General features: G+C 46.1%; 1 long non-coding RNA gene across 2 annotated transcripts; it reads left to right on the top strand.

Moving 5' to 3' along the window:
• The first annotated feature begins 4,759 nt into the window (after nucleotides 1–4,759).
• On the top strand, nucleotides 4,760–20,016 carry LOC121014201 (uncharacterized). Of its 2 annotated transcripts, XR_005783107.1 has the most exons (4): nucleotides 4,760–4,771; nucleotides 7,107–7,190; nucleotides 15,265–15,616; nucleotides 19,782–20,016. It is a non-coding gene; the product is annotated as an uncharacterized LOC121014201 (long non-coding RNA). The 2 variants fall into 2 exon arrangements; XR_005783106.1 differs by lacking the exon at nucleotides 19,782–20,016 and having other exon boundaries at nucleotides 15,265–15,634.
• Nucleotides 20,017–20,640: the final 624 nt, after the last annotated feature.

The raw sequence follows: 20,640 nt of genomic DNA, 5'->3' as shown, positions 1-20,640 counted from the left end.
GGGTCTTTTTTCCTTGGTTGGGGGGCAATATACCCTCTTTCCACAGTACTCAAGGGAGGTGACTGTTCTATCCCAGTGCACCCCCTGAGATTGCTACCGCGCCCTGGGGTGGCTGCTTTCCAGGCATGAGCACACGGCCAGCTTCAGTCCAGAGAATGTCTTCCGCCCCAGATAACTCCAGTCTTTAGTTCCTAAGGCTGTTTGCAAAGTTGAAACTGGCTCTCTCCATATTTCTCGTTCCCCAGTCCATGGTCTGGAGAGGTCTTTCTCTTGTCCAAATACAATCCCACACTTTCACAGCTTCTCTTTCTCTTCCTTTTGTTTTTCTACTGAAGAGGTTCCCTACTCCATGCTTACACCACCCCTTTTATGCCTCCCAATTCGCATACATGCACCTCTGTCCTGCCAAGCTGTTGCTTTCCATCTCTGGAGATTTTTTTTGTCACTCTGCAGCCTGTATTCCTGGTATTCCAAGTGTTCTGACCTCAATACTGCTGTGTTTGAGGGAGGAGGGAAATTCCAGTCCCCCTACTTCTCCACCATCTTGACTTCTCTTCTCCTGAGCCTTTATAAATATCTCTATGGGTTACATACATTACCACTATTCTTTTGTGTGTTTCTTCCTCTTATAGCCACCTGATTCGGTAGATATAAGGGACTCACTCGACCAAGGTCACACAACGAGGACATACAGAAGTGGATTTAACTGGTCCCCAAGTCTGTCCAATACCTGAGGATGTCCTGTTATCCTATAGGGACTCTTGGTGATCCCATATAGGGATCAGCCTCTTGGCTTTTCAATTTGCCTTTGCTAAATCCAAAAGTAAAACCAATGTGCTGTGTCCTTTGGTGGAGGAAGGGAACTGGGGGAAAAGTCTCTTCTCATGTCTTTCCATTGGCTGGACCTAAAACTGACGGGAGGCCAGAGGGCTTGATGTTGTCCATTAAAGTCAAGGAAGAGGGGGCAGAGAGAGGATGTGGAAGACAAAGGAAGAATTCTATCACCTGGGTGCTTAAAGAAAAAGTTGATTATATAGAGCTGAGTAGATGCCTTCATAGCTTTCCAAGTTTCTTCTATATTTGTGGTGATTTTCTAATTTTGTGTATTTGTTTTCTCCTCTTTAAAAAAATACTTGTTTACCTAATGATTTCCTTCCTCCCTTCCTTCCTCCCTCCCTTTCTTCCTTTTCATTTTTTCTTGATTAAAGAACTAGATCTTCATGTTATTAATTAGCTCATCTTTTCTGTTTGGTAATTTACTGATGTTTGCTTTTACCTTACTTAGTCCCCAGTCATGTATGTATGTATGTATGTGTTTTATTACTTTTTTAAGTTTTAAAATGTTATTTAAATCCAAGTTAGTTAACATATAGTGTAATAAGGATTTCAGAAGTAGGATTCAGTGATTCATCACTTACATACAACACCCAGTGCTCATCCCAACAAATGCTCTCCTACTTGGGAAAACCCATCCCCCATTTAGCCCATCCCCCCACCCACCTCCCCTCCAGCAACCTTCAGTTCGTTTTCTGTATTTAAGAGTCTCTTATGGTTTGCCTCCCTCTCTGTTCTTATCTGACTTTTCCTTCCCTTCCCTTTTGTTCATCTGTTTCCCGATCCGATATTTAAATTTGTTTCTACCAATTCATTTTTTTTATTATCCATAATGCTTTTTAAATACTTATTTATGTTTCTTCTTGCCTGCCTCCTATTTTGATTTACCAAGTTTTCTTTATATTTCTGCCTTCTAATTGGAGGTTATTCTTTCTTGCTCTAGTCTTTAGTGGTTACCTTTGCATTTAAAATCTTTTCTCTATTTTTTAATAAAATTTTTTTCTGGAATAATTTTAGATTTACATAAAAGTTACAAGTATAAAATAGAGAATTTTTTTTTATAACCCTCACTCAGTTTTCCCTGTTAACATCTTATAAGCCATGGCACATTAGTTAAAATTAAAAAAAAACCCCAAAGCAACAGGGATGCATTACTATTAACTAAACTCTAGATTTTAATTGGATTTTACCAGTTTTTCCACTTACGTACTTTTTGTTTGTTTGTTTCGAGATCCAATCCAGAGTAACACATTGCATTAAGCACCCTTAGATTTTTAATATGCATCTTTGACCTAACAAGATTTAACAAGATCTTGACAAGATCTATTGTGCGCATCATCTTTTTGAACAAATCTATGAACACATTTACCCTGGTTCACGTGCGATTTTTGTCAAGCATTTTCAATCCATTTGGGTTTAAACTATCCTAAATTAGTCATTATTATTATTACTATTAATTTCACCACCAACATTTGCTTACACTTACCTAAATTTTAAACAACTGTTTAGCTGATCTTCACCCCTTGTATTTGCACTCTTCCTTTGGCTTAACTTTCTTTCTCTTTAAAAAAAAAAATTAGATATTTGTTTGTTTTTTAGAGAGAGAGAGAGAGAGAGAGAGCGAGCAAGCAGGGGAAGGAGACAGAGGGAGACACAGAATCCAAAGCAGGCTCCAGGCTCTGGGCTGTCAACACAGAGCCCAATGGGGAGCTTGAACTCAAGAATCACGAGACCATGACCTGAGCTGATGTTGGTCACTTATCCAACTGAGCCACCCAGGTGCCCCTCAACTTTCCTTCTCACTGAAGTACATCCTTTTGAATCTTTTCGAGTGGGGATCTGTGAATTATAAATCATGTTGGCATTTATTTGCCTAAAATATCTTTAATTTGTGTACTGTTGATTACAGAATAAAGTATAGAAGTTTATGTGAGTATAGAATTTTAGGTTGAACATTTTCATCCCTTGGGATTTTCACAACATTCCACTGTCTTCTGGTCTTCACTATAGCTACTGAGTTATGTTAGTTTCTCTCTCTCTTTTTTTAAAAGGAATTTCTCTTTAGCATTCATGTTTTGCAGTTTCAATATGCCATTCTTATTGTGGGTTTATTTTTATTCATTCTGCATGGGATTCATACTCATTAAATCTGAACATTCATGTCTTTCATCTATTTGAGCAAATTCTGAGACATTTCTTCTTGGAATATTGCTTCTACTCCAACTAGACATATGTTTGACCCTCTCATTATATCATCCATGGTTTCTTAATGTTTCATATTTTCTACCTTGTTACTTTTCTGTGCTATATTTGATCACTTTTTTCAAATCTAACTTGGGTGATTTGCTGTTTCATTGCCCATTCACTTTTTAATTTTCATGAAAATATTTTCCATTTGTAGAAGTTTTGATTCATTCTTTTTCAAATCTGCTGGTTCATTTTTTCATAGAGTCCAATTTTTTCCCTTCTATTTCTAATACGTAAAGAAATGCTTTTATACTTTAAGCATACTTGCTTTATAGTTTCTCTTACATTGTTTTTCTATTATCTCAAGTTCTTGATGAATTAATCATCTGTTGTACTCACTGACTTTTTACTCACAGTGGATTGTTTTCTTAAGCATTTTATACTTATTAATGGGGAATTACTTTAAGAAGAGCTTTTGCTTTGTATTTACTTGTTAATTTCTTGACTTTGGCCTGGGGTTTCTGAAAGCCTGTGCATAGCTCCAATAAACATTTATGGCAGTGTAAGACACAGGCACAGAGATTTTTTTTTGCCCATTCAGAGCCATTGTAGACAGAGGCTTTCTGGTAATTTTGCTGAACCAATGGGGTCATTGAAATTCATTAATCTGACTTCTGGATGGTTTTCAACGTCAACTCCCCAAATTTAGCACTCCCAAGCAATTGCTGTACATTTTTTAAAAACATCGTACCAGCCCAGGATACCCTGGCTCAGGACTCTGCCTTCTTGTCCCCTTTCTCCTGTGGGACATTGCTTGACTCTTAATATTTTCATTCTCCTAGTTCCCTCACCCAGGCTGGAAAGTAAGCTCCTTCACCATCTTGCACAATTCTAGACCAGTGGGGCCCAGTGTAGTGCCTGGTACATAAAAATAAACAAGAAATCCTGTTGAATAAGTACGTGAGTGAATCTATGTGAGCTGCGGTGCCAAACTACTTGTATAAAGAGGAATGAAACAGTTCTCATCCTCAAGGCCAGGGATGAGACTTGGACAACTAGTGTAAATCCAAAAGGATGCTATCATGGAGGGGCAGGCAAAGTATCATCAGTGTAGATAAAAGGCTTCTTGGAGAAGGTGGCACTTGTGTGGACCCTTGAAGGATGAGTAGAATTTCATTTGGTGGTAGAATGGAAGAAGGAGCATGGCAGGCCAGGAAGAAGGCAGGAGCAAATGCATGGGTGAATGGCTTGCTCTGAAGACTATAGGTTACTTTCTTTGGCTGACCTGCACCTTGTGGCAGCTATGGGAATGCCCATGGAATTGCCCCTTGAAGACCTCAAAATCCAGGGGTTGACCAAGGGTCCCAGCTGCTGCCCTCTGAAAAGTCCATAAACCAATCCACACTGGGTTTCATCAAGGCCAAATGCATTTCCCATCGGCTGTTCTCAGCCAGTGGCTGAGTGAGGCAGGGATACAAAGATGGGTCCATTCCTGGAAGCCATGGAAGTCCTCTGTTGGCTAAATTTCCCTTGATGTGGGCTGACATCGCTCCCTGATGGCCTTGATGCAACTTTCTTAATTCTATATCAGTCTTGGATGCTTCTACTTGACATTTCCTTCCTCTCCCCTTCGCTGTGTGTGTGTGTGTGTGTGTGTGTGTGTGTGTGCGTGTGTGTATGTCAAACCTTCATTAAACTCTGACAGTTCTTCCTGCTTTCTCCAGCTACTGCCCCATTTTCTCTTCCACAGGTATTAGCCCTAGTTGAATCTACGCATTTTTTTAAAAAAAATTTAAATTTATTTTTAAAATTTACATCCAAGTTAGCATATAGTGCAACAATGATTTCAGGAGTAGATTCCTTAATGCCCCTTACCCATTTAGCCCATCCCCCCTCCCACAACCCCTCCAGTAACCCTCTGTTTGTTCTCCGTATTTAAGAGTCTCTTATGTTTTGTCCCCCTCCCTGTTTTTATATTATTTTTGCTTCCCTTCCCTTGTGTTCATCTGTTCTGTGTCTTAAAGTCCTCATATGAGTGAAGTCATATGATATTTGTCTTTCTCTGACTAATTTCGCTTAGCATAATACCCTCCAGTTCCATCCACGTAGTTGCAAATGGCAAGTGAATCTATGCATTGTGAATCTCATCATGATGTCTACTTCTTGGCCAACCCAGATTAACACGTATATCTTCCTTTTCTTTCTTTAATTTTTTTAAATGTTTATTTTTGAGAGAGAGAGAGACAGAGCATGAGTGGGGGAGGAGCAGAGAGAGAGGGAGACACAGAATCCAAAGCAGGTTCCAGGCTCTGAGCTGTTAGCACAGAGCCCCACGCGGGGCTCGAACCCATGAACCACGAGATCATGACCTGAGCCGAAGTCGGACGCTTAACTGACTGAGCCACCCAGGCGCCCCTACCACGTGTATCTTCTGAAGGGAGGGTACATAAAAAGAGATTGGATGGATCCATCTTGTCAAGGGCTTTTGATGACACTCAGGTTTGGGACTTTGGCAGACAGTTTGCCAGTGAAGATTTTAGAGGAGGGAAAAGTGAGATCTTGCTTGTATTTAAAGAAGGTGATTAGGGCGGAAGAAGAAAGATTGGAGTTTTGAGAAAGTCATTGCAAAGGCCTGGGTGGGACAAGGCGGGGTTGAAGCCACGTGGGAACAGTGGAGTTGGTGAGCTGGCCTCATAGTTCCCACAGAAGAAAGCATGGGACTCTCCTGTGAAATTTTACCTTCTCCCAGCTTTTCAGAAAAGAAAAAAAAAAAAAAAGTCTTGCACAAATGAGTTTGAAAAGACCCTATGTGGGAAACAGCAGAAAAAAAAAAAAATCAATCTGGGCCCATCCATCGTCATTTCCAGGCATAGCTTCCCCACAGAATATGCCAGAAAAGCACCCAAGGAATTATAACGGTTTATTCTTCTGTCACCAGCCTCCTTCTTTCTCAAGGAGCGACCGGAAAGAAAATGGATGCCTTCTACCTCCTTGTGACTTTATCTGTCCAGGGTCTCTGGGGAGCCAATGAGAAAACAAACCCCAGAAAGGCCCCTCATGCCGTGTGGGGTGGTGTGAGGCGTTGCCGTGAGGGATTTGAAAGTAGAAGCAGGGCCCCGGGGACCGCCTGCACTAACCGGACGTGGGGGTTCAGGGGAGAGGGCCAAGACGGGAATTCGACAAGGAATGTGGGCCAAGCGGGCTCCAGTCCCGACTTCCAGTGCAGCTGTTCCCTTTTATACCCAGACCAGAGCAGAAGAATGGTGCCCTGGAAAACAGAAGGGCACAAGGGTCCTTGAGAAGCCCCTGGCAGTGGGAAATGCAAGAGCTGCCATGCCCTGAGCTAAACTGTCAACCTTTGAAACTTGTGGCTGAACAGGCAGAAGGGGGGCAGATCAGGTGCCCGGAGGGAGAGCTGGCACGGTCACCTCCAGACACCATTCTGGAGTGAGGCATTAGCAGCTTCCTCTCTGAACAAACAGGAAGCTTATTAAAAATGCCATTGTCCCTTCCCGCCTGTGTTGACAGGACTGTTAAATGACCAAGTCCAGGGAGCTCTGCCAAGTCCAGAGACCCAGGGAGCGTGCAGCTGTCGGTGCCACCTGTGTCCTTCTGAGTCCAGCTAAGAGTTTCCTTTTCAGGGCACCCACGTTGTGGAGTGCCGGGTCCTGTGGCCTCAAGGCAAGGCCAAGGTATTGAAGGAAGAGAGAGGGAGGGAGGGGCCGTTCCGGGGGCGGGGGGGGGGGGGAGACCCCGGGGGCCAGCACGCACCTCCTTCCGCTTCTCCCCGTGTCAGCAGCAATCAGGAACTCGTCGCTGTGCGTCACCTCCAGCCTCTGAAACGTTCTGGCTGGGAATCAGATCCAGTGTGGAACACCTGCCCTCCACTGCGGTACCACAAACACAATGCACCGCATGCCACTTGGCAGCAGGGAGAAAAGAGGCCTATTAACGTCCCTGACGTTATTAACAAGGGCAGTCCTGTGGTTGTTGGCGCGCGCGCGCTCTCTCACGCACACGCGCACGCACACGCACGCGCAGACACACAGACGCACACTTCCCCAGGCCTCTAAAGCTTTGCACAGGTCCTTGGCTACTTCACTGTCAATCAAATACTGAATAAAAGAGATAGCCCTCTCCTGGGGGGCCGTGGCCCTCTTGGATAGCAGGTGTGTAGGTACGGGTGCGTGTGGCAGGGGTGTGTGCACCGGTGTGGGTGTGGGCAAGGGGGAGTGGGGGGGGGGTAGGCGCTGGTGTCTGATGGCCATGGACGGACCCAGGGTCACCTGCGCAGGTGGGAGGTGTGGGGATTGCTGAGGCCGAGGGGACGCGTGTCCCCTGTGTAGCCCTCTCAGGCCAGCGTCGCCTGTGCCGGAGGGTAAAAGGAGGGGTGGCGGGGTGGAGCGGGTGCCAGACCTCGTGGGTGGCATGTTGGCTTGACCACGCTCCCCTGGCCGCAGGACGACGTCCACCCCTGGCACTGTCACCGTCGCCCCCTGGCCGTGTCCGCGCCACGCCTGGCGGGCTGGCTTGCCCCCGCTCCGCTGGTGGCGGGTGGCTCCCTGCCAAGCCCGCCTGCCCCCCCACCCCCCACCGGCCCCCTGCCGGCCTGGCGCCCCAGACAGTGGGGCTCTGTGAGTCGCTCTCCTGGGGGCAGCTGGATGTTTTTCTATAGAGGGGACTCGTCATTAGAGGACCCGGAGGCTGAGGGGTGGCACCTTGGGCTGTTTTCCTTTCTCTTTGGCCCCATTTACTGATGGTCTCGGAAGGAGCGCGGCGCGGGGCCGCAGTTCACTTGTCGCGGTGAAGGCAGCTTGACAGCTGCATAAATCACGCCGAGATACCACTAATAGGTTGCTGCCCGCGACTGTACCGGACCACCCAGGCGCAACGCGAGGCCCTCGGAGCCCAGCCGCACGCAGACAGTAACGCCGATCGCTTAACCCTTTGTCCCCCGCCCCCGCGCTGGGCGCGGCGCTCCCGACTCCCGTCCCCTCTCCCCCCCCCACCCCCATCCCCACCCCAGACCGCGCCGGCGGGGCGGGTCTCGCACCTCCTTCCCCACCCCAATTCTTCCGGTCTCTCCAGCTTTCCGCGGAGCTGGTGCTCCCAGCGGGTGATGAAAGGAAAAAGGCCTCGCCGCCGGGGGGCTTTGGCACAGGTGGGATGGCATTGGCGGGGGGCAGTGAGCGAAGGGCAGCGAGGCAGCCGCGGAGCAGGTAGGCAGAGCGCAGGGGCAGAGCGCACAGGATTCTGGCCCCTGCACCTGCAACTCCTACTTCTTGGCCACAGGCGTCGGGTCCGTGCTATCTAGTGACAGACATGCCAGGCCCCTGTCCTACGTGCAGGAGGGAAGAAGCCTGCAGTGAAGTTGCAAGGAGAGAAGCATGCCCCGTGTCGCAAGCGTTAACTACGCATGCTCACACTGTGCGAGGTGCCAGGGACACCAAAGAGAATGAGACAGTATCCCTGCTCTCTGGAGCTCATGGTCCTGGACAATCCGATGTGACAAGGCCTTCCTCGGCTGGCCCTCCCATGAGCATCTGTTCTCAGCTCCTGCAACTGTCCCCTTGCTGATTCTCCTGCAGCCTGGCTAGTCCCCATCTGCTTCAGCCCCTCAAGCTGTTCCCCCTGCGGGGCTTTTGCCTTATTTGCGGTTTCTGTTCTTAGGGGATCTAAGAAAGGGTGTGGCTCCCTCCTTCACCCTTCAAGCAGATTGGGCAGATGCCCTATTCTCAGGGAAGCCTTTCCTAAACACTGAGTTAGCACCTAGCAGGTTAACTACCTGCATTCCCCACTCCTCTCCCCCCCCCCCCCCCCCCCCCCCCCCTTTTTTTTTTTTTTTTGAGCACCAGAGGGGTCACAAGTGATAGAGGGAGAGAGAGAGAGAGAGAGAGAGAAGTGGAGCTCACCCAAGAGGGGTTCCTGCTCACCTGATTTGAAACTGGAACAAACCATGAGATCATGACCTGAGCGGAAGTCAGGTGCTTAACATGTTTAACGGACTGAGCCACCCAGGCACTCTCCCCTGCCTTGCCTTTTAAATAGCACTTAATCACTTTCAAATACACCGTATAATTTCCTTCCTTCTTTCTTTTTAATTTTTTTTAATTGTGTGTCTTCCCCTACTAGTGTGATCGTTTTTTGAGGATAAGAACTTTCATTTGTTTTGCTCACTGGGTGATTAGATTTGCTATCCTGGGTGATTAGAATATTGCTTCAACATAGTAGATGTTCAATAACTATTCGTTGAGTGATTGAATGCTCTAACAGAGGACAGCACAATGAATCACAGAGACTTGGGGGAAACTGGGTGTATTAGCTTATAGGGGTTGGGGAAGGGATCAGTCTTCCTGTCAGAGAAGTTGGAAGTCATGAAGGAATCAAGAAGGCTCACTTCCCCTTTGTCACTGCTGAGCATCACATCATTGCCTCCGAGAAATATTCATTTTCCTGTAGGACAGTCAAGTATATCTGTGCCAGGCTGAGTAACGGTCCCCAAAGATGTCCATGCACAAATCCTTGGAACCTTGGTAAAGAGGACTTTGCAGGTGTGATTAAATCAAGGATCCTGAGATGGGGAGATTATTTTGGCTTATCTGGGTGGGCCCAATGCCATCCATCACAAGTGTTCTTATAAGAGGGAGACAAGATGATCAGAAAGAGAGAAAGAGATACAACCATGCAAGCTGAAGGTGGAGCCATGTTGGGCCAGAATCCAAGGAATGCAGGATGCTTCTAGAAACCAGAAAAGACAAGAAAATGGAATATCCCCTAGAACCTCCAGCAGGAATTCAGGTCCGCCGACACCTTGCTTTTAGCCCAATCAGACTGGTTTTGGAGTTTTGACCCTCAGAACTTTCAGACAATAAATTTGTGCTATTTTAAGCCATGAGGTTTGTGGCAATTGGTTATACCGTCAATAGGAAACTAACAAATACCCCTTTTAAAAATTGTAAGCACTTGTTTCCCTCAGTCCTAACCTTGTTTTGAGCTTCTGCTCTGCTGACCTCACTCCTGGAGGTGAGCTCTACTCATACATCTTCTTTTTTTTCTTGGCACGTGACCTTCTCAAAGCGGACCTCATCTGAGAGTTCTTCGTCCAATTCTTAAGTGATTTGCATGTTTTTTTTTTTCAAAAGGGAGTTTTTCTCATCTCTTTCTTATTGAAGTGAGTGTGCACAATCCACCTTTTTCCCCTATGTATTTATTTGTAAGTGCTTCCGAACCTTCTTTTTTTTTTTTTTTTAAATTTTTTTTTCAACATTTATTTATTTTTGGGACAGAGAGAGACAGAGCATGAACGGGGGGAGGGGCAGAGAGAGAGGGAGACACAGAATCGGAAACAGGCTCCAGGCTCTGAGCCATCAGCCCAGAGCCCGACGCGGGGCTCGAACTCACGGACCGCGAGATCGTGACCTGGTTGAAGTCGGACGCTTAACCGACTGCGCCACCCAGGCGCCCCAACTTCCGAACCTTCTTGAGGGACTCTCTCAGCAAATCCCAAAGGGCTGTGCTGGGGTTTCTGGCACGGGCTGGCCCTTCCATGTCTGAACTGTCTCTGCTGGGATCGATACTCGACTTTATTTCATTCCCCCCCCAAGACCTGAAGTCCGGTAATAGCGCTTTGGTCTGTGTCCCTGCTGTACCGGTCTGTGCCACCATCAAATGAGGGGTGGGCCAGAGCAGGAGAATTCTGGTCATTTGTCTGAGCAGAGATATCTGATGACAGCTTCCTCTTGGCACTCCTCCTCCCTCTTTCTGTTGCTATCATCAGGTATCACTGGATGAAAGGGTCTTGGTTAAAGACATTACCCAAAGAATAGGGCAGAGAATTCTTTTCTTAAATGATCTCCTTCGGTTTTTCCATGAACACAATTAATTTTTTTTTTTCAACGTTTATTTACTTTTGGGACAGAGAGAGACAGAGCATGAACGGGGGAGGGGCAGAGAGAGAGGGAGACACAGAATCGGAAACAGGCTCCAGGCTCCGAGCCATCAGCCCAGAGCCTGACGCGGGGCTCGAACTCACGGACCGCGAGATCGTGACCTGGCTGAAGTCGGACGCTTAACCGACTGCGCCACCCAGGCGCCCCTCCATGAGCACAATTAACTGGAGCATGTCTCCCGAATGGTCACTCATTTGCGCATTTAGCATGCTTTTGTTGAATACTTACCATGCGCAATGCTCTCTGCATACCAAGAAGGAATAGGCAGAAACCACTCCAAGTTCCGTGCAGATGAAGTTACTTCTACAGCGTTTACAGAACTGAATGTTACCATTAAGAAAATATCGGTCAAGGGGCGACTGAGTGGCTCAGTTGGTTGAGCATCTGACTTCGGCCCAGGTCATAATCTCTTGGCTCATGGGCTCGATCCCTTCGTCGCTGTGCTGACAGCTCGGGGCCTGGAGCCTGCTTCGGATTCTGCGTCTCCCTCTCTCTCTGCCCCTCCCCACCTCGCGTGCTCTCTCTCTCTCTCTCTCATTCAAAAATAAATAAACATTTAAAAAAAGTTACAACAAAAGAAAATATCAGTAGAGCTCAGGGGATGAATTTGCTTTGTTCTTTGGGATAAGTCGGAGGTCAACCCCTTTTCTTTCTAGGCTTTATTTTCCAGAAGATGGGACTGCAGGTTGAGTGACAATCAGGATATTAAAAGAGCAAGAAATAGGGCACGAGCAGCAGAAATCGATGATGTTACTTAGAGGCTGAAAACTGGAGGCTGGAAATTTGTGTCTTTACCTTCGATCTGCACTTGCAGGTATTGGTCACTTGAAATGTGGTTGGGACAACGGGAGGCTGGCTTTTTAATTCTATGTCAGTTTAAACTTAAAGAGTTAACTCGGTTATTGGGAAGCTCGTAAGTATGTTCCGAACAAGTTGGGTACGTGAGTCTCCATTTTCAAATGCAAATTTTATGAAATCTAAATATACATAAAGTATTTCTGGTAAAAGTTAGCATCTAGGTGAGATGTGCCAGATTTTGAAGCCTTGGTTTAAGAAAAAATATAAAGTATTGCATTCATAATTTTAATTGCATGTTGAAATGATAGTATTTTGGAGATACTGGGCTTCAGTAAAATCTTTTTTTTTAATGTTTATTTATTATTAAGAGAGAGAGAGAGAGAGAGACAGAGCATGAGCGGGGAAGGGGCAGAGAGAGAGGGAGACACAGAATCCAAAGCAGGTTCCGGGCTCTGAGCTGTCACCACAGAGCCCGACGCAAGGCTCGAACTCACGAACTGTGAGAGCATGCCCTGAGCCGAAGTTGGACGCCCAACCGACTGAGCCACCCAGGTGCCCCTTCAGTAAAATCTTTTATTAACATGAATTTCACCTGCTTCTTTTTACTTTTCTTTGACATGATCATTGAAAGATCATTGTTATCCTTCCGAAAGACTTCTTAAGCAAGATTGGAAATATTTGATCGCTCTTCACGATAATGTCTCCCAGTTTTTAACAGAGTTAAGAGTATAATCATTTTTGAATTTTTAATTCAAACAGTAATATTTGAATCCTTGCTGCTGTTTCCCTATGGATTTTATGCTGTAGAGTAGATTAAAGAGAAAAGATACATGTTAGCCATACACACTCACAGAATGTGAAACAAAGCATGGTAGAAAGCCAGTAGTCAAGAGTAAAACTGCCAAGGCAGGCAAACGAACAGTCACAGAAGCACCCGGACGAATGCTCGGCTCCTTACTGGCTTTGAACTGAGTGTCTCTTCCACCAGCGTCCAGCTGATACATGCAGTAAGCTCGTCTCCTACCCCTTCACATGCTTCTTCCTTTACCCTCAGCTTACTTGGGAACTTTAACCACCCCCTTTGCTCCTCCATTTTCTCAGAAAAGATGTCCTTTCTCATTTATGATTTATATTTATTTATATGTGTTCTTGGGACTTTTCTGCCTAAACACAGCAACAACAACTCAGGTGTTATTGTAGTTGCCTTTATCATAAGAATGCTGTGTCTCTCCAGTCTGCTATACACACACACACACACACACACACACACACACACACACACACGTGTGTGTGTGTGTATGTGTGTGCAAGTGCACGGGAGCCCTGTGGTAGTATGGTGCAATCTTCATATTTATCATGGTGTTCTCACAAAAGCTACACATGATCCCTGTGCTGGCTTTAGCCCCGATGCTTTCGGAGTGTATACACATATTAAAAGAATAAATTAATGAGCATGAGAGACTCCATTATTTGGAGTCTGTTCCTCCCTCCCCGCTTCCTCCCTTCCTCCCTTCTCCCTTCCTCCCTCCCTCCCTTCCTTCCTTCTTTCCTTCCTTCTTCCTTCCTTCCTTCCTTCCTTCCTTCCTTCCTTCCTTCCTCCTTCCCTCTTCCTCCCTCCCTCCCTCCCTCCCTTCCTTCCTTCCTCCTTCCCCTTCTTCCTTCCTTCCCTCTTCCTCCCTCCCTCCCTCCCTTCTCTCTTCCTTCCTTCCTCCCTCCCTTCCTTCCTTTCTTCTTCCTTCCCTCTTCCTTCCTTCCTTCCTCCCTTCCTTCCTTCCTCCTTCCCTTCTTCCCTCTTCCTTCCTTCCTTTCTCCCTCTTTCTTTCTTTCCTTTTCTTTTCTTTCTTTCTTTCCTTCTTTCTAACTATATATATATATATATCCCAAATATTGCAGCATGAGATATACTTATACTAAAAAATGATTAGTTATTTATCTAAAATTCAAATTAACTGACCAACCTATAGCTTATCTGGCAACCCTATATGTTTAGGATCTGTTGAGCTGGAGAATCGCAAGGTTTGCCAGATTTAGCAAGTAAAAGTAGGACATCCAAACATGTGATATTTTGGCCACACTCATACTGAAAAATTATTTGTTGCTTATTTCACATTCACATTTAACTAGACGTCCTGAATTTTCTATGGCAACCCTAATTCTCGAAGAAGTGGTTTCCTCTGTAGGAGAGTGGGCTACCCGTGGAGGTATCAGGGGTGGGAATTAATGTTCTTGTCTAAAGTTCTGGTAATGTATCATCTTAGAAAAGACCAGAAGCCTGAGGACGTCCTGGAGTAGGATGGTTTCTGTTCGAAGCTCTGGTAAGGGGTTCAGGCTGGCTGCCCGATTTATGGAGGGCGTGGGACTTGCACAGCTTCGGTGCAGTGTTACTATTTAAATCTAATTCGGGTGGACGTTTATGCTTTTGGGATAAAGCCATCCTCTTCCACCTGCTCAACCCCGCCTTGCATTCTGGTGTTGACTTATTAAGTAGAGCCCAAACCATTTCATCGTGAAGGAAGATCTGTAGCTCAGAGTGTCTGAACCAAACGGGAATTGAAACAAGAGTGGGGAAGAGAGGGAGGAAACAGTTTATGTCTGTGACATCTTTTTTCCAATTGTTAATCATTTCGGGCCATTAACAGTAAGACAGAGAAAAGTAAAAAGACAGAGGAGGGGACAGACCTGGGCTGTACGCGGCCTTTAGCCATTCACTTTTGGGCTTACTTTCCTTCATTTAAACTTTGTTTACCCTCCCCCACCCGACTCACTAGCAAAAATACTTTTAAAAGAACCTTAACAGGCGGAGGCTCAAGGATCTTGTTTTCTTTTAATTCTTTTTGATTTATGTTCCTTTGTCTCCAAAGCTCCTGTAATCTCCCACCTCTTCACATCCAGTTCCCTGCTGACAGCCCTGAGGCAGCCAGCCACCCCCCACCCCCTCGGCTTTGAGATAAACCATCCCGGGCTGGATTATTAACTACACAAACTTTCTCTCCTGAGCCTTCTCTTAAATGTTGGGAACTCGAGAATGCCTTCCTTGGAAATGAAGGAAAGCAAACATCCCAGGTTGTGTCCTCAGAAGCCTGTAACCAGAGCTTTTTATTAACTCTGGTGGGAGTCAGGCTTTGATCTGAACTGGTCCGGGAACTCCTTTATTGCAGCTGACATTTATTGAGCGGCTACTATGTGCCACTGGCCGGGGTGGCAGGGGAAGCGAGGACAAATATGATGGGGTCAGGCCTACAGGAGCTTGCTTGTAAAATAGTTGGGGGCAATTATACTGGTCCTCCAAGACCCTTCGGTTCACTGGGTCAGAAACCCTGCTGAACACCGCCAAGCAGCCTAACTCTCTAGCACGGCACATTAAAAAAAAAAAAAAAATACATTTAAACACTTACTTTTGTGATGACTAGTGCCTTGCTCCCTCACTGGTTTCTCAGCATTGTGAGCTCCCAGAGGGGAGGGGCTGTATGTGTTTTGATTTCTGTTATGCTTTCAGCCTCCAGGAAATATCAGCCAAATGAAGGAAGGAGGGAATGCACCACAAGACCAGACAATTGTGCCCATTCGTTGCAAATGAAGAGCGATGTGAGCAGGGAAGGCAGCCGCTCATTCGGGAAAGGCTTTGCCTTCGATGATGATGTGGTGAAGGAGGGAGTGTGATAAGGGACCAGCCTGCGGAGGGCTGATGCTAGAAGTGGACCCCGGGTATCCTGATGGCAGAGACTATAGAGCTCTGGTCTCCACACCGTCTGAAGGCCTTTGTTCCAAGTCGCGTCTAGTGCTCTGCGACTCTAACGTCTTTCTTCTTCACTGATGTGTAGTTAGTTTCCTGCTAACCTGAATAAAAGGTGACCCCTTTCTTTCTGGCCATTGTTATCTCTCAGCTCTGTTCGCTCCACCGTGGTAGAGAGAAGCTCTCAGTAGACCCGCTAAGCGCTTCATGCATACTCTTGAGGCATTTGTTTTCCATGAATTGTAAAGTGCCTGGTGCAGAGTAAATGCTACGTAGTTGTTTGCTACGGTTCTTATTAAGTAATAAAAGGGGAAGGGAGGCATGGATTTTTCAACCTTCCGTAATGGGGCAGACACTCAGCTTGGTGATTCATTATTTTTTTTATTAAAAAAATTTTTTAAATGTCTATTTATTTTTGATAGAGAGGGAGAGAGACAGAACATGAGCGGGGGAGGGTCAGAGAGAGGGGGAGACACAGAATCTGAAGCAGGCTCCAGGCTCCAAGCTGTCATCCCAGAGCCCGACGCGGGGCTCGAACCCACAGACCGTGAGATCATGAGCTGAGCTAAAGTCGGACGCTCAACCGACTGAGCCACCCGGGCGCCCCTCAGCCTGGTGATTTAAATGCATTTTATTTTATGATCCTCAAAATAACACCACATGGTTGGTATTTTAAATCTCACTTTAGGCCTAGGGAAACTGAGGCTCTGATAGGCTAAGTGAATTGTCTTATGCCACATGGGTTGGTCTGTGGTCTGGGCGCCACCATGCTTCAAAGCCTGGGCTCAGTCAATTAGTACCAGTTGGTACCCACTGAGTGAGATCATCCCCGCTCTGCTTTTGGCTTCGTCACTCATGGACCGTATCTGGTCGGTTTCTCCTACATTGGATACTTGCTCAGGCCACCGAAGCTTTGCCTGTGCTGTTCTCTAGGCCTGGAAAGCCCTCTGTTCACTTCTTTAGCTACTTAGCCTCCACGTGGCTTCTGGTTTTAGCTCAAGCATCATCTCCTCTGGGAATCCTTCCGAGACCATCTCCCTGCCCCCTTTTTCAATCTGAGGGAGGTTTTCCTCCACGGTGCTGTTTGAGGCTCCTCTCCTCCACCCTCTGTAAACACTCTGAGCCCCTCTATGTAATTACTAATGGTCTCTTTTACTAGGCTGTAAGCTCTTTTTGTCTATTTCCCCATCGTAAGTATGGTCCTGGGGCATAGCAGTACTTAATACATACATGCCGGTTAGATGGGATTGGCGTGGCTGTGGAGATATGTCTGGAAAGAGATACCTGTTGGAAAGGGGTAGGGTCTGGAGATGCTGAATGTACTGAGGACTCACACTTCAGGTAGTTGCAACAGGAACACACGGGAGAGCTTGGAATGGGAGGTGACGAGAGGAACGTGGGGATTTCAGTCCAGCCGCGTGGATTGGAAGGAGGGGAGAGGAGGCACCAGGACAGTAAGGAGATTTCTCAAATAAGAATAGACTTCAGGTGATGAGGTCGGCCATAGGAAGGGACAAGAAGATTCGAGACGGGGACGGGATAAAGAGAAAATCGATAAGGGTCGAGAGAAGACTCAAACTGTTCCTTGCTTTTGATCAAGCTGGATGTTAGCATGCATGAGTCAAGGCAAGACGGGAAATAAAAGTTGAAGACCAGGCCCAGGGCCACTGGGTTCTCCAGGTTCTCCTCCTTCTATGAGGCAGGCAGGAGGCAGAACCAGGCCAGCTGCTAGAGGTCTGAGGCTTTGGGGCAAACCCACCTTTTATGTTCAGGTCTGAGCCTTAGAAACGTGACCCAGACACCAGCCTCAGAAAGACCTTTAAAATAAAGGGCTTTGGGGTGTGGCGCCTGGGTGGCTCAGTCCCTTGAGCGTCCGACTTTTGATATTGGCTCAGGTCATGATTCCAGGGTTGCGGGATTGAGCCCCGCCTTGGGCTCTGCACTGAGTGTGGAACCTGCTTAATATTCTCCCTCCCTCTCCCTCTGCTTCTCTCTCTCTCTCTCTCTCTCACTTGTGTGTGTGCTCTCTTTCTAAAAATAAATGAATAAATAAATAAATAAATAAAGGGAGATTTTTTTTTTTTTTTCCTTTAGGTAAGAAGCCTTTACCTTTTTCCTTCTAGGATATGAACTAGTCACAGGGTTTCAGGGGGCTTATCCAGCCACCGGGGAGAAATGTTTGGGCCACATGGGTTACAGCTAAATAGACAGTGGTGGTAGCTGAGGGCTTGGGTTCTGCCTGCTGAAAGAAACAACATGTAGTTGTTAATCGATATGTGGTAACTTTTAAAAAGAATTCGCGTGGCGCCCCAGGGTGGCTCAGTCGCGTCAGTAGCTGACTCTTCATTTTGGCTCATGTCACGATCTCGCTGTTCATGAGTAAAAGCACTGCATCAGGCTCTGCAGTGACACTGTGGAACCTGCTTGGGGTTCTGTCTCTCAGTCTCTCTCTCCCTCTGCCCCTTTTGTGCTTGTGTGAGCACACGTGCTCTCTCTCCCTCGCTCTCTTTCTCTCAAAATAAATCAATCGTAAAAGAGAATTAGCATTAATATTTTTTTGCTGTCCAAATTAATATGCATTCGTTGCAGAAAATTTGAAAATGGGATCCACCATGAAGAAGATGAAATCACCAGTAATCCAAAGGCCCAGCGATGATCGTAACCAATGTTGATGGGTTGGGGTGCAAACTTCACCCGCTTGGGGGCTGTTCTCATAGGCAGTCATTGCGCAACCTTCAAACTGTTGATGTGATTCAGGGAGAAGTTCTGGGAAGGATGCATTATGAAGGCAAAAGGAAAATTCTACTATGGGTGGAATGGAATAACATTTGTTGACAAGATGGATGCTGGGTTTTTGGTGATCGCTATCACACGACAAAGGTTTGGTAAGTCTTCAGTGTTTTTTCCCTGGTGTGACAGGATTTTTCCATGTTGGCGACTGAGCGTATTAAAAACAAGGACTTTATTTTAACTTCACCCTTAACGGACAGACATTCCTCTTGCTCAAAACACTTCCATGTACTCTTCCAAGGTGGTGTAAGAACGCTACCTTGTTGTAAAAAGCCACTGTTAGTCTCACCAATCTGTGTATCAGTTATCTGTTGCTGTGTAACAAGTTAGCCCCGAACTTGGAGGCTTAAAACAACACTTACCATCTCACATTTTCTGTGGGGCAGGGATCTGGGAGCAGTTTGTCCCAGTCATTCTGGTTCAGGGTCCCTCGTGAGGTTGTAGTTAAACTACTGGCCGGGGCAGATCTTCTCTTCAAGGGAGAAGTATCAAGGAATCTGTGTACATGGTTAAAACCATCATGATTTATACAGCTATATTGCTGACTTCTACTCCTGACTTCTTTGCTATAATGTAATATGTAAATTATGTAATACATATAATGTTTATGTAATATTTTGTTAACACATATATTAACACAATATATAAATTAACATATACATATAATATACAGTATTCTATATAATATAAAGAATTATATATTAATGTATAACAATATCATACGTAAATCTAAAATAATATGTGAATACATTTCCCAGGGGAGAAAATCAAAATATAGATGACCAGACTCCCCTTTGATCCCTCTCCTGACATAATTCTCGTCAGCTCAGAAACTCTGAGCTAAACAGTACTCTGAGGCCTCTGTATCCCTTTCTAGATGTTTCCCTATGCACTTGTACTTTCTATGCAGAAAATATTCTGCGCTTTGTGTCATATAGCCTGGGTATTCTCCACCTTGCCTTTTCCACTTAACAATACACTTTGAATCCACCTTTTTTGTTTAAACGAGTTACAAACTATTCCAAAGTAGAGATGGGTCACAATCCACGCAGCCATTCCTCCAGTGCTGAACACACATGTTGTTTCACACGACAGATGACAAGCCCTGTATATGTCTCTTCAGGCACATGTGCTAGACGTTCCCAAAGATGGGTACCAAAAAGTAGAATTACTAGGTCAAGTTTTTTTATTTTTTGAAAGAGAGCGTAAGTGGGGAAGGGGCAGAGAGAGAAGGGGACGGAGGATCTGAAGCGGGCTCTGTGCTGACAGGCTGACAAGCGAGCCCAACGTGGGGCTCGAACTCATGAACTGTGAGATCATGACCTGAGCTGGAGTTGGATGCTCAACTGACTTAGCCATCCTGGTGCCCCTAGGTCAGCATTTATCATTAATGCCACAAAATGACTAGAAGGAAATTGAAAGGCAGATTTGGTTCCATTCAACTTTTTATTTTCCAGAAAATGTCACCTTTTCCTTTCATCTTTCCTCAGCTTCTCCCGGCCAGCTGGTTAGCTGCACTGTCCCGAGACCACCAGGAGACATGCAGAGATGGCAGATGCCATGCTTCATGGGAAGAGAAGATGGGCTGTGGTGACAGACCATATAGCTGTCCCCTCTTCTCGTGCCATCCTTCCCTGTGTCCCTGCCTTTGTGTAATCCCGCCCCCCTCCGCATAACTAATAAAATATGGCAAACACGGGGGGATGCCACTCTGTGATTATTTAAGCAAGACTCCCACCTTGGTAGTGGATTTACCCATAGTCTCTCTCCCCTCGTTGGCCAAGGGAACCGATGGATCCTAGAGTTGAAAGGAATCAAACACTATCTGCAACCAGGTACGCGAGGAAGCAGATACTTTCCTGGGTTAGCTTCTGATGAGAACCCAGATCTGGCCAACATACTGGCCACAGCCTTGGGAGACTCTGGGCAGAAGACCCGGCTAAGCAGTGCTCGGACTCTTGGCCCACAGAAAATATGGGACCATAAGTGTCTGTTCTGTTCAGCCACTGAGTTTGTGGTAATTTGTATGAATAGATAACTAATACACATGGTTCTATTGAGATTTTCTTTAAAAAAAAAAAAAAAGTACCTTTAATAAATCCCTTTCTACTGTTGATCTTGCCTCTTTATTTTTTTTAATGTTTTTATTTATGTTTTTTGAGAGAGAGAGAGAGAGCGAGCATGAGCTGGGGAGGGGCAGAGAGGGAGTGGGAGACACAGAATCCGAAGGAGGCTCCAGGCTCCTAGCTGTCAGCACAGAGCCTGACGCAGGGCTCGAACCCATGGACCGTGAGGTTGTGACCTGAACCAAAGTCGGATGCTTAACTGACTGAGCCACCCAGGTGCCCC

The sequence above is a fragment of the Herpailurus yagouaroundi genome, unplaced genomic scaffold, assembly GCF_014898765.1.
Source record: "Herpailurus yagouaroundi ecotype Mexico unplaced genomic scaffold, PumYag 201, whole genome shotgun sequence".
NCBI lineage: Eukaryota > Metazoa > Chordata > Mammalia > Carnivora > Felidae > Herpailurus > Herpailurus yagouaroundi.
Note: the sequence above shows the minus strand (reverse complement) of the source record. Positions and strands in the feature narration are given on the sequence as shown.